Source organism: Ictidomys tridecemlineatus, chromosome 14, assembly GCF_052094955.1.
Source record: "Ictidomys tridecemlineatus isolate mIctTri1 chromosome 14, mIctTri1.hap1, whole genome shotgun sequence".
NCBI lineage: Eukaryota > Metazoa > Chordata > Mammalia > Rodentia > Sciuridae > Ictidomys > Ictidomys tridecemlineatus.
The window spans coordinates 14745183-14755323 of NC_135490.1; positions in this window are offsets into that span (position 1 = coordinate 14745183).

Sequence of the window (10141 nt, forward strand, 5' to 3'; positions counted from 1 at the left end):
CCCAGCACCCACCCCTGGGAGATGGGCTAAGTCAGGTGAGAGGAAAATATCAGGGAGCAGAGTAGGCCTCCTTCTTCCTGGGGTCAATTACCCAGGGCCAGCTATGGCTCAAAAACATTAAATGGAAACTTCCAGAAGTAAACTATTCCTAAGGGTTAAATCATGTGCCCACTCGGAGTAGCATAACAAAATTTCCCACACCATCCTGCTCTATCCCCCCCGGGACGTGTGTGCCACCCATTTGTCCAGAATGCCCACATTCTGTGTTCTACCCGCCAGCAGTCACTTAGTGGCTGTCTGGGCTTTCAGATCATCTGTCATGAGTCACCGTGCCACAGTGCTTGGGTCCCAGTGTCCCTTATTTTACATAATCATGGCCCCCAACTACGAAAGTAGTGATGCTGGCGATTTGTAGGCACCTAAGGAGGTCTTCAGCCTTCCTTCAAGCGAAAGGGTGAACGTCCTTGACCTAACGAGGAAAGAGCAGGGTCAGGTGTTATCTTGTGTGGGAACCCATGGGGGTCTTGCTCTGTTCCTCTCCCAAACAAGGAGGGACCTTTGTACACTCATGGCAGTCCTGGAGCTGGGACCTTGTTCAATCAGGAGGACTTCCTTCCTTCTTCCCCCCTCCACCCTCTTTGTCTGCCCCTTGCAGCCTTGGCCACTCTGGGGCCACTAGCGTCCTGTGCTGCCCTTGATCTCTCAGGGACATGGGCCACAGTAGAAGCCCCCAGGGCTCTGAAGAAGGGTTATAGGAATTAGGACTCTATCAGCTTGATGGGGCTGTTGCGTGGCTTAAGTTGCAGAAATCGAAGTCTCACAGTTGTGGAGGCTGAAGGTCAAAGTGTCAATATCAAACTCAAGATCAAGGTGTCAGGTGTCGGTTCCTTCTGAGGGCTGAGGGACGGAATGGTTCTCTACCCAGACGGGTAGCTTGCCAGTGTTCTAGACACTCGGTCTGCAGCTGTGTTACCGCAGTCTTCACGTGGGTTCTCCCAGCCTCTGTCTTCATGTGGTCATTTATAAGGACACTAGTCTTATTGGACTAGGAGCCAACCCTGCTCCTGTGTGACCTCCTCTAAACTAATCACACCTGCAAAACCCCACTTCCAAGTAAGATCACACTCTTCTGGGTCCTGGGGGCTAGGGCTACATGGGGCGGGGGGCATCCTTTAACCCTGCCCTTCAGGATAGAATAGGACCAGAAAAGGAACACCCCGGACATGGAACCCAGACCAAGCAAGACAAGAGCGATTTCAGGAGCGACGTACTTGGGAGAAGGCAAAGAAAGGGGTGTGCCTGGCACCCGGGGGCTGAGGCTGGAGAAAGGCCGTCCTCCAGGGTACTCACCACCTGGCATCTGCCTGTCTGTCTGCCACTTGGGGAGAGTCAGAAGGACCGCCTGGGGCTTTGTCCCATGTGAGTGGGGAAAAGGTTTCCTGTGAGTTGACTTAAAGCCCAGAGATTCTCATGGCACGGAAAGAGAGGTGGCTTAATGTCATGTCCATGCCTCGGCCTCTGGGTAAAGTTTTCTGGGGAAGAGTCCCTGCGTCCACAGAGCTGCTCCCACCCACCCCCCTCATGCCATCTGCCACCTGGGTAACTCTTGGTGCCTGCCTCGTAGAGTTGTTTGGAGAATTAAGCCCAGTGATTGTACAAGACTTTAGATCGCTGCCTGGCGCATAATAAATGCAAAAATCCTGGCCTTTGCACTCAAGCCCTAGGGGAGGGATGCTGTGATGAAATCTCCAGGTGAGGCAACGTAGGGACCACAGACAGACCTGGAGTGGAAAGAGGGCAGGGGGAGACACAGGAGGCTTTTAAGAGGATGCTTCGAAAGGGGGCTCCAGGGGAAGACAGCAGAGGATCTGTGTAGGCGGAGCCCAGCCGACAGCTGCTCTTTCTTCGCAGTCCACTGCCACCTTGTGGTGAAAAGTGGAAGTGTAGCAGGAGTTACAATTATTTTCTAAACACAATTTTAGGACTCAGGAGGAAAAGTACAGCTACCCCTTCCTATGGCTAGTCTAGGTTTCCCCAAAGGACTAGATGACTGACATGAACTTCAAACCTCCCAGGGTGTTAAGTCAGGTCCATGGTGGTGCTGCTGTGGAGCCTCTTCTCCCTAACCAGGACAACCCCAGAGCAGAGTTCAAAAAAGAAACAGTTCTTACCTAGTGCAGTGGCACATGCCTGTAATCCCAGCGGCCCGGGAGGCTGAGGCAGGAGGATCACAAGTTCAAAGCCAGGCTCAGCAAAAAAAAACAAGACTCTAAGCAACCCAGTGAGACCCTGTCTCTAAATAAAATACAAAATAGGGCTTAGGGTGTGGCTTAGTGGTTGAGTGCCCCTGAGTTCAATCCCGGGTACTTCCTAACCTAAAAAAAAAGAACCAGTTCTCTCTGTGCCCTTAAAACTCATCTAGAGCAGAATTTTACAGCTGCCTTCTGCACCCCATGCCTCCAACTAGCTAAGGAAATCTGGGCCTGGTTAGTCAATCCTAAAAGGTTGCAGTGAAGGTCTGTAGGTTTGCCTGGGATCCTGACTATGAGAATTTGGGGCCAGGGGACAGATGGCAAGGGGACAGAGGAAAAGAAGAGAGGACAGCTTGAGATGGACATTCCTGGCCCTTTCTAGAACTTCCTGAACTGGTGAGTACTCCCTGGGGTGCACGGCACTGCCAGCCACCCGTCTAGGAATTAAGGTTCCAGCCCCCCCTGCTCTTTCTGGGCACTGAGTTCCAAAACATTTCCAGCCCCGGGAAACATCGTCATCGTCAATGACGGCACCTTGAGCAGCAGCGGTGGCTGGGCCGGGGCCTAAAGACGGCCTCCCTGAGCTGGGGCGCTGGGCTCCTCCTCTCCACTGCTGCCTGGGGTGATGCCAGGGCTGCTTTGCCACAGTCCCTTCTTGGGGAGGGGGCCCCTCTCTTGGAGGGGACAAAGCTGGGCCAACAGGACTCTGGAGTTTGCAGGGAAGGGCCTCCTGGAGCTGGCACCTGCCCTGTGCCTTCCTGTTGCCCCCTGCCAGGAACCACAGGGTCCTGTTTTGTACACAGTAATGTACAGTTTCCTTCCTTCCTTCCTTCCTTCCTTCCTTCCTTCTTTCCTTTCTTCCTTCCTTCCTTCCTTCCTTCCTTCCTTTCTTCCTTCCTCTCCTCCTCCTCCTCCTCCTCCTTTTTTTGGTACTGGGAATTGAACCCAGAGGCTCTTAACCACTGAGCCCCATCCCCAGCCCTCTTTTGCATTTTAATTCAGAGCCAGGGTCTCACTGTTCCTGAGGGCCTCGCTAAATTGCTGAAGCTGGCTTTGAACCCGTGATCCTCCTTCCTCAGCCTCCTGACCTGCTGGGATTACAGGTGTGCACCCCTGAGCCTGGCTAACACCCAGTTTCTTAGGGACACTTAGGGCAACTTAGGATCACAAGTTTTCTTCTATGAGTCTTATTATTTCCACTTTGCTTTTAGATCGTGCCGTATAAAATAGTGTTCATCTACTTTAGATCTCTGGAACCACTTGACTATGGGGGGGTGATCGTTACTCAGATTATTCTATAGATGAAGAAATCAAGGTTAAATCACTTACTCATAGAGGTGTGGGCACTAATGTCACAATAGCTAGGAATCCATTTCATCATTAGAGAAGCAAGGCTTTTTAAAAAAAATTTAAATAAAACATATACTGTTACAGGCATAGAAGTGAAGACCCAGAGATGAAAAAATTAGTCTCGGCAATCAGAGTAGGTACTGTCACCATTTACATGGCAAACTGGGTTAGCGATGGTAAGTAACTTGCTGACATTCCCATAATTTGAGGGTGGAGCGTAGATTCCATTTTGGAACTGCTGTTTCTCAAAGCCTGTGGTTTTCCACTAGGCTGCAACAAACCATCTGAGGACTTCTACCCACAGCAGGGACACAGAATGACAGCAGGGCACTCAAGCAGAATTTGGATCTCTGAGGGCAAGCCCATTGCCACCACTAAATCTAGGCCAGTCATGAAGTTCCCTGAGTCTCAGGTAAACGGCAGTAGTGTCCACCCTGCGACTTCGCATGGTTGTAAAGAACAGTATTACTGGGTAGTGGGTGGGGGCAAGGGGAGGGGATAGTGTTTTGGTTCTTAAACTTATTATTATTTTTGGTGGCGTTCTTCTTTTGATTTTTTTTCTTTTTTGGAATTAGGGATGGAACCCAGGGCTCTGTGAATGCGAGGCAAGTGCTTTGCCACTAAGCTACATCCCAGCCCTAGAGGGAGGGGATAGTGTTGAGGAGAGCAATACAGCTGGAACCTTCTGGAAGACCTTGAGGGAAACCTCTTTCCTTAGTTCTTTTCGTGTGGCAGCAAGAGAACTAAGTGCCTCCCCAGAGAGCTCAGGTCACCTGAGTCCGTGGTCATGTCGCTTCCTCTATGTGGGCATTTCCCGGGCTCTAGGGTAAGGGGAGGACCAGGGAGCAGAGACAGGCAGCCCTGGGGGTGGGAGGGAAGCCCAGAGGCTGGTCGAGAACACTGTCTGGCCCTCCCAGAGCTGAGCTAAAGGCTCCCCACCCATTCCAGGCTTCCCTCCAGGGGAATAAGTGCAGCTGCCCGCACAGTCCAGGCTGCGTTTGATGGTGCACCAGGGGCAGGAAGGTGAGAGATGTGCCCCTGGGTTCCCCGAGCAGAGGGATTCTGGCACAGCCTGGCACACTAGCCCCAGGACAAATCTGAAATCCCAGGATTTAGAAATCCCAGGGGCCTTGATATAGACACCTATCTGCAAAGTATGGACTGGATTTTCAGAAGAAATACAATTGGCTGAAAGGGAATTTTCGCAGTCACTTGGTTTACTTTAATATAATGCACTGAACTAGCAAAAAAAAAATTTCCTCCTTTTGGTTTTATAAGTCGGAATAGTGGATTCCCCAAGGAGGAAAAAACAGGGATGGTTGGTCACATGGTGGGATGGAAATGTCCTTTCTAGTGATTTGAGTCTGGTTATACAAGTGTGTTCACATCAGGAAAATAGATCAAGATATCACATGAAAAATTAATACAGTTTTCTATATATGCAACCCTGTTTTCTAGAAAAATTTTCTCTTTAAATTGAGGTATTTTTGTTTTTTAAAAAAGGAATACCCAAGTAGGACGTGGTGGCGCACATCTGTAATCCCAGTGGCTCAGGAGGCTGAGGCAGGAAGATCATGAGTTCAAAGCCAGCCTTAGCAAAAGAGAGGCATTAAGCAACTCAGTGAGACCCTGTCTCTAAATAAAATACAAAATAGGACTGGGTCAAGTGCCCCAGAGTTCAATTCCTGGTACAAAATAAATAAATGAATAAATAAATGGAATATCTAGCTGGATTCAGTTGTGCACACCTGTGATCCCAGAGACTTGGGAGGCTGAGGCAGGAGAATCACAAGTTGGAGGCCAGCCTTAGCAACTTAGGGAGGTCCTAAGCAACTTGGCCAGACACTGTCTCAAACAATGGGCTGAGTGTGTGGCTTAGGATTAAGCACCCATGGGTTTAAACCCCAGTACTTAAAAAAAAAAAAAAAAGGGTACACAAATTAGTGCTCACGCAGTGAAATAGATTTAATACATTTTTTAAAGTGAAGTCTGCTGATGTAACTTGAGAGATTTCTCAGTGTTCATACTCTTTGTCCTATACCAAGCCTCTTTTAATATTACAGAATATAAATATTTACATACGACCAAATTCATTACAGCCAAAGTGAAAAGTTGAAAAAATCCTAAATGTTAAACAATAGAGAAAACACTTTACATATATTTATGATAAAGCATTATATAGTCATTAAGCTGTTTGAATACTTAATAAGTGCAGTTTTTAATGCAATTAAGTAAAAGGGAAATCAAAATTTATGTATCTTTGTCTCAATTGTATTAAAGCACTTTGAGTGTCATAGTAAATAAGTCTGGCTCTTTAAAAACAAAAATGACATTAACTATGTCTTTAAAAGCCCAATAAATAAGAGTATTAGACATTACTTGCTTCCCAAACAAACAAAATTCTTTGGCATTAACCCCTCCCTACCCACACTGCCTGTAGGAATGTAAAGTGGTTCAGCCACCTCGGGGAAGAGTCTGGAAGTTCTTCACAGGGTTCAACAGAGTTACCACATGACCAGCAGCTCCACTCCTAAGTACAGACCCAAGAGAAAGGAAAAGGTGAACCTGAAAGTTCATTGCAACATTGTTCAGAGTCTTCCTGGTGTGGAAACAACCCAAATGCCCACCAAGCAGTAATGGCTAAATAAAATGTAGTATTTACATAATGAACTGTTATTCATGATCTATGCTTCAACATGGATGAACCCTGAATCATGTTACTAAGTGGAAGAGGCCAGACACTAAGAACTGAAGATTCAGTATGTGACATTCAGAACAGGCAAGTCCACAGAGGCAGGTAAGGTGGAGGGACATGAGTCGGCGGGGTACGGATTTAGAAGAGGAATATGCAAATGTAATAAAGCTAGTTGTAGCAATGGCTGCAAAACTCTTTGACTACATTAAACCATGAGAGGCACTTCGACTGGGTGAATGGTATGGCATGTGCACTACACCTTACAAAAGCTGGTATCAAACACACACAAGGCGGTGTCTCTTGTCCTGTATTCTGTTAGTGCTTCAGGGCACATTCCGTGCTCCATCATGATTGATGACAGCCGATCCTCGTGTGGACCTAGAAGCCCAAGTCTCTGTTCAGTGTCTCATGCCAACCCTAACTGGCTTCAAGCATGTCTTTCATTTCTTGCTTCCTTGGCAAAACCCCTGGGTAACTCCCTGATATTTTCACAGCTTGTTAAAGCACTTGGGGGTGAGCTCTGCCTGGGCGCCATCTCTCTTCTGATGGCCCAGAAACGAGTGGACAAACTCTCTAGCCCTTACCTTGCCCCTCTCCAGCCAGGCTCGCACTTCAGCCTGGTCTCCTTCCCCATCCTCTCATCAAATCCAGTCTTGCCACTGTCCCCAAGGTCTCACGGTGGTACAGAGGGCGGGGGGGGGGGGATGGCTCAGAAAGCAGCACAGCGGAGGTTGGGTTTACTCAGTTTCCAGAAATCAACCCTGAGGCTTGAACAAGTCAGAGTGGCTGAAGGACACAGAATGGTGGACCCACAGGAAGAAAGGGGCTTTTAAGAAGTACTGCTGGGGAATCACAATTCTTAATTGTTTACAAAAATAGCTTCTAAAAGTTATTCTTTGAGACTGTTTTGGGTTACATAAGCTATATTGTTTTTTGACACCACTCAGATTAGACCACACGGCTCACTGCTTCATAAATATATGTATTGATAGTTTATAGTTTAAACACATCTCTTCCCGATATGATTGCCATCATCTCATACACATGGGCTGTGAGAGAGAGAAGGGTAAAATTATGATCATCAAGAGTCTAGCTGATACGTGTTAACGATTTCCTCTGAGTTTGGGGTATGGGATTCTTTTCTTTGTATTTCTCTGTACTTTTCAAATTTTGTGTCTACAATGAATATCTATAAAGTAAACCACTGATGAAACGACCATCTGCAGGGCAGATCCTGGGGAAAAGCAAATAACAATCAAAGAACAGAATATCTTAGCTCAGAGCACACTGAGGTTTCCAATAACCTGAGTGTGGGTCAGCGTCCTGGCTTCAAGGGGAAGTCAGTCCCAAGACCAGGTTCAAGGCCTGTGTGCCTCCAATTCCAATCATGGGCTTGGGAGAGCTTGATTCTCATAGGTGAAGCTTCTCCATCCTGGAAACCATCTTCTTTGGATGGCATAAAGCCAAGAACAGATGTACAAAAATCCCTATACAAAACTAGGTCTGGGTTCAAATCCCATTCACTGGCTGAAGAAGTAACTCTTTTACCGTGAGGCGTGGTTAACTGTTGAGTCCCAAGTTTCCAATTCTGACTATTTCAACAAAATTAACACTGTGTACGAAAGTAGGTTGAAAATCATAATCTAGAACTACATATAATTAGCATATGATATTTAACATATAACAGCTATATAATTAATAAACTATATTAATATGATCTTTATGATTATAATCATTCATATTAATTATAATATATACTTCTATGTTATTTTAATTATATGCTTATATGCTTATTTTAGAGTTTTATGGATGTTCCACATCCGGGACTACAAAATGTAATGGGTTAGGAGTAGAACTTAGACCAAAGACAGAAGAAGTGGCAACTATCTCCAAAGTTGTGGGAGAGTACCACTGGGGAGAAAGTCCTGGGGACGGTCCAAGGACACCACTGTGGGAAGTTATGGGGAGGAGGCAAGTCTCACTTGATTCAGGAAGAACATTCCAACCTTACCAGAGATGTCCACTCAGGAGGGATCTTCCTCTTCAAAACAGTTCTACCTTCACCAGAAGCTGGATCTCGCCATTTCATACACTTAAAAAAAGCCCTTCAGTTATCAGAAGAGCCGAACCTCCTAGGCTCACCACCTCTCCAACCCAGACCTCTTGGTTCTAAGGACCAGCACTCTCTGCACCCACTTTGGTTCATTTGGGTTTATTTTTATTAGGACAATTGCCCATAGTCCTTAGGCCAACGTGTAACTCCACAAAAAGTAACCCTTGATTTAGTGAACCACTGATTCCCCAGATGCAACTTACCAGCTGCATCTCTGTGGCCCTCTTGGAGCTCAGTGGTTGGCCAGTCAGTGACTGCCCTCTTGTGGAAACGGAAGAATTCAGCTTCTTAGAAAGGTACTTGGATGTTTTCTCTGTCTGCCCTCCACTTCTGGTCTTACCTCCCCCTACAAGCATAACGTTTTGGTGTGGGCCACAAAGTTCTTGACCCCAGCCCCAGGCATCATTTTGTCTCCCAAGATCCTCATCTTCAGCCACAATACAAAGCCTGGGTTTCTAGAAAGTGGTGGAAATTTGTAGACTCTACTTCTGTGAACAGTGACCTTTAGAAGTCAATGCAGTGCTAAGGAAAGGGTATTGGACCAGGTGTAAATTCATGTTTGATCATTCTGTGTGATCTACTCATAAAAAAAAAAATCTGTTGGTAAGGGGCTACAAGGCCATGACCACTTGAAATACTACAAATCTATTACATTTATAAAATGCTCTAGCAGTTTGGAGAGGAAATCCTTTGGAGAAAAGTGGCGAGTCACGTGTGCATGACTTACAGCTGCTCACCACAGCTCAGAGCTATATGTGCTATTCTAGGCTAGTGACCCCCAGGCTCCTGCAGACTAAACAACCCCAATCTTGTTCATCTGGGCCTCTGGCCTCAGGGCTAGCCACAGTCAGATGCTTTGCTGTTCCCTGAGATAGGAACGGCAGCAGATTGATCAGGGAGGGACTGTCATTTATAAAAGGCTCTAGGAGTTTGGATAGGGAATCCTGCTTGTGTCTGCAAACATTTGCCAAGGTTTCTGGTCAGGAGTTTTGCCACTCTTGTGGGGATACAAAGCTCTGTGATAATGATGGGGATTTCTCACTGAATCTAAACATAGGTCACCTGCTCCCTGGAGGAGGGGCAGCTAAGGATACCACATGGCCGGCTGAAGCCCCAGGGAGATGTTCAACTGAAAACTGGAAAAATGATTTGTAATAAAACTGGTTTGCAGCTTAATAAGGAACATGTTTCATTTTAAAAACCCATTTTCTTGTACTTATGTTTTCTCAAAAAGGAAAATCTCTTCCATAGACTGCCTTCCTAGGTTATTCTTGCTGTAGAAGTGATGGTTTCACTTAAGTCTGGGAACTAATACTGGATTTAGCTCACTTTCCCTCACTGCAGTCTTGGTTAGCAAACTTCAAAGGCTGACAGTGCTTTGTTGACCTCACCACCCACTCATTCTGAAAAGCAACATCTCAGTGAGGTATTTATGACAGGAGTCTGCAGACATTTTTTCACTTACATGAAATCTCACACACTGAAGTGACAGTCAACTGCAAGCAATAAATGTTCCATGAGTCATTTAGTTACCCCACCTTTGAAGATCCTTGTCTTTTTAACTGGTCTTTTATTGAAGGCTGGCAACTGGTATACAAAGGCTCCCTAAGAAAATGTTTTCATTAAGAAATAAGTAACAAACTAGCAAGAGAGCTGCTTACCCAATAAGTGTGGAGTATTATGGGAGAGTAATAAAGCAAACCTGTTTTAATAAAGTTCTGTTAATAAAAA